Raw genomic sequence first — 4,349 nt, 5'->3', positions numbered from 1 at the left:
TTTTTCAAGTCAAATTTAAATGTGTAGATGAGTAATAAATAAAACATATTTATAACATTATTTTTAGTTTTCTTTTGTAATTTTTCTTCCATTGGTTGCTCTAAACCAGGGTTCTCAAACTCAGTTTACCTTGGCGTCTTGCTGAGGCTGGGCCGTATAAGGTTCCATTTGTGCCAAAAATATGTTTTAGCGTCCATTGTCTATGTCTTCGGCCCATTGTCTATGTCTACTGAACAAGTTTTTTAAACATTTGTTCATTTCTATGGACTACTAAGAAATATCTTCTCTGTGTCCTGGGAAACTACAGAAGTCAACTGCGCTAGCAACTGTTGCTAAGGACTTTTCTGATCACTGGATCCAACAACAATAGTAAATGTAAAGTTTTAGGCATAAAGCAAGCTGAAACATAACCAAACAAATCATCAAATACACATGGACATTTAGAAGATATTGCTCAGTAGACATTAAAGGAGGGGGCTGCAAATGGCCGGTGGGCTGCCAGTTGGAGACCCTACACTAAAGTGTCCCCATGTGTGTGTGATTGTGTGCCTTGCGAGAAGCTGGTGTCCTGTCCAGTTTGTACCCTCCCCATCAATCAATAGCCAGGATAGGTTCCGGCAACCCTGTGATCCCAAAAGGGTCACAGCCGGTTAAGAAAATGGATGGATATCATTTCTGCAGTGTGCCGAGAAGTGTTATTCTACAAAGGAAATGTAGTTTTTAAATTAGGTCTTTCAATTATGATTAGTTCTAAGCTAAAAAAAAAAAATCCTGTGTCGTTTTCTAGGACATAGTTTCTGGGGGTGTAAGAACATATTGATTCAGTGAAATATTGCAATAATTAGTTTGGTGATACTTTTATTCTATTTAAAATGCTGACAAGACAATATTTAATTAATTATGTAGGAGAAAAAATTAAGTTCAGCGTCTTCATTTTGTTTTCCAGTTAATTTGAATTTTCAGGGGAAATTAAAAGCGGCTTTAGAATTCAGATCCTGAGTGGATCTTCTCTTTTCTGTTTTTGAATTTCTATTTAGTCTTTTACCTGTATCTCAAACGGTTTGTTAGAACACGCATACAAAGTCCAACTTTCCCTCCTAAATGTGAATCTTCTCCATCTGAGCTTGTCAGTCCCCATAGATGGCAGCGTTGAGCTGCAGACAGATGCGCCCTCCCCCCATTCGTCCTGCTGCAGGAAGACACAGACGTGATGTTCCCAGACCTTTTTTTTTAAACTGCTACCCGCCTGCAAAAATAGTATTCACCTAAAAGCTCAGAGAAATGGGACATGGAGAGAAATCACCTGCTGTCATTGACCAGCGTACAAATCAGTGAAGAAAAAGCCTCTAAGCGCTACAACCTCAGACTCGCATAAATGTTTAATCTTGTAGCCTTGCAGCTTGTATTGAGACGTGATCAGTCATTATTGAAGGAGACAGCTGTGGTAGCATCCGTCGCTCTGAAGCAAAGTGGTGCTGGATTTGAAATATTTGGTCTGGAACCACTAAGACCGCCTCCCTGAGATTCCTCAGGTGTCCTCACCCAACCCCTATGTCCTTTAATGTGACTTTGAATACAAACTTCTGCAACTTCAACGTTGAATCAAGAAAATACTGGAAGACGAATCTGCTCTCCAGAGAATCAATAAACGATGTTCAAGACGAAAAGAAGTGCTCCCACAGGTTAGAGCCAAAAGGCCCAATCAAGACTGAAATAGAAAAACTTCTTACATTTTGATAAAAAAAAAAAAAACATTTTCTGTAGTCTAATCTTAGCTTAGTTTAAAAGTGTGAAGAGGAAATCGTTCAACCATCAGAAGACGCTTTTCAAAAAGAAACTGACTCATCAACACTTGAGCCTCACAGCAAAAACGCTTCCCTGAAAAGAGAGAACACACAATCATGAGTTGAACATGATTAAAATGTGCAGCAGTACCTGGTGTTTAATGACGCCGGACTGCTAGCTATCTCTTTGAAAACATTAACGAGCACTGTGTACTTAACCCTCATTTATCAGTCATCACTAATTGGCTAAATATTGAAAATACAGAAACATTTGCAGAAGAGGCCATGTGTAATTGACTGTATGAATAATAGTCACTCTTAAAACGATTTGTTGTCATGATTTTTTTTTCAATATTACACCTGAATGATTTAAAAAAAAACAACAAAAGTCTTAATTTTATCTAGTAGGAAAGTAAATACAGTGCTCCTTTGTTTATCATTTATGTTCTGAAAATAAGCAAAATCTGCAAAGTAATCATATTTATTTTTACAATAATTACAGATAATTTAAGGCTTCCGACTTCACACTTTATACACTTTTTTTCAGACAAACATCAACTTTCCCCCTTTGACTGTCCCTGATAAAATGTAAAAAAAAAAATGTTTTTTTTATTTTACAAATATTTTATGAAAGCTTGCTGCACAAAAGCTAAGAAATGCCATGCTTTTGGTGAAATTTTCCGATTTATTTTGGCTTATTAATGATTATTTAACTACATACTAGGTGTTTAGTGAACCAACATATATTTGAATAAACAGTGCAGAAAAATGCACAGAAATATCAAAGCAAAATTAGCATCCATCTAGAGTTTATTCCTCTCTAAAGACACTGTCCTGATATATCAACAATGCTAATAATAAGTGGCAGAAAGATTTATCCTGTACCTTTAATAGTCCTGCAAAATTTGACTTGTTGTTACATTAAGTGAGGTGGCCTGTCATATAAATCAAGTTCGGTGCAATAAATAATCCCAGCAGGACCATTTTATCACATCATCACAGCAGATAATCATTAAAATTGGTGCGCGGGTGTAAAACAAAGCAGCCAAACATCTGCAAGGGTTACTATTCACCATTCGTACGTGTACTGAGATGTAGGTATAAATAAACATGTTTCCCATTTTATTTGAATTTTGTCGTAGCTGGAATTGTTAGACTGTCAGGAAGCAGCACAGAAGGGGAGGTTCTTATGTGTCCCTAAAATGTTCATTTTCTACACGATTAATGGAAAGAAGTGGATGAGTAAAAGGTGCTCTAGTTTAAACTTAAGCTGGTATGCAGTATCAGATAACAGATCATTTATTATTAAATCAACAAATTAATAAAGAGTAAGAACTTGGTATTACATTCCACCACTTAGTCAAGAAAGAGTACATCTATTGTTTAAGCCTTAGTCACATATGGGGGATGTACTGGGGTATCTGGGCCCATAGAGGGGTGTAGAGAGGAGCGGACAAGTTTCGTTAAGACGACATCAAGAGATGTCATGAAAATGGAATATTTGACTGTGTTAGGTTTATCGTCAAGTATTTGTAAGGCTGACTGAAGTTGAACACACTTATGATGTAAGGAGGATTCTATCATGCGGTGCCCTTCACCCTGGACTGCCACGGCAAGCGTTACGGCTCTGATGCGACCGGTGGAGTCTTTACTTAACTTTAAAAGTGCGAGAGAAACCTCAACCTTGCGCGAACCTGCGTGAGTTTGAAGGAGAGCCTTAGTCAATGGGAGTCATCTGCTGTAGCTAGACCTCGTCGCGTGGGAGCCCAGGGTTACACCGCATCCTAGTTATTAGTAGGGTGTAAGTAATGGCACCTTACTGGATTTGGGGGGGCGTCGACACATCTGCGTCACCCTTTCATGTCGTGTAAGGCTTCACCACAACCTGTTGTCTGCAGCATGTCTATAGAAACGAATGTGTATGAGCATTTGCTCTACAGACGCACTGAGGAGTGTATGACTTGTATATCTGTATGTGCCATAGACATGCCCCCGCATTGGTTTGTTCATTTTTTGCCAGTATCCAACCATTATGGCAGCTGTGACTAAGACTTTGAGGGGTACCTTGAAAATCTATTAAATATTGGTAGAGTGTAGGGCTGCAGGTAGGGCTGGGCGATATCGGAATTTTCATATTGCGATATCGTTTTTTTCATTTTGTGCGATAACGATATTGAAAACGATATAAATCAAATAATCAAATAATCAAAGTAATCTTAATTGCAAGCAGCTTTAGGACTTCAGTTTTTACACCTTAACCCCCCCCCCCCTTAAATCTTAGTTAGTTCAAATTAAACTTTCATTATTTTTTGTATTAACTGTAGTATTGAAACTAACTGTGAGGAACATTTAAATATTTCTAATAAATATTGTACATTTACATAATGTGCACAATAGTTAAACCATAACGGTGGTATGTTTTCAATAGGCTGTACAGAATTTCTGATTTATTTTAATCTGACTGCAGCACATACACATTCCTTTCAAATTAAAATTACGTCTTAAAAACATTGTTCTAAAGCAGCAAATATATTGCAGTTATTTTATATTATTTTCTAATTTCTT

The 4,349-nt window shown here is 37.3% G+C and overlaps 1 protein-coding gene across 12 annotated transcripts in view; it reads left to right on the top strand.

The window, feature by feature from the left end:
* Nucleotides 1-4,349, top strand: part of magi2a (membrane associated guanylate kinase, WW and PDZ domain containing 2a) — a 332,668-nt gene that overhangs the window by 106,768 nt on the left and 221,551 nt on the right. The gene's annotated exons all lie outside the window — the stretch shown is intronic.

Source organism: Oryzias melastigma, linkage group LG23 (genome assembly GCF_002922805.2).
Source record: "Oryzias melastigma strain HK-1 linkage group LG23, ASM292280v2, whole genome shotgun sequence".
Classification (NCBI taxonomy): Eukaryota; Metazoa; Chordata; class Actinopteri; order Beloniformes; family Adrianichthyidae; genus Oryzias; species Oryzias melastigma.
The sequence above is the reverse complement of the archived record's forward strand: the minus strand, read 5'-3'. Positions and strand labels throughout refer to the sequence as shown.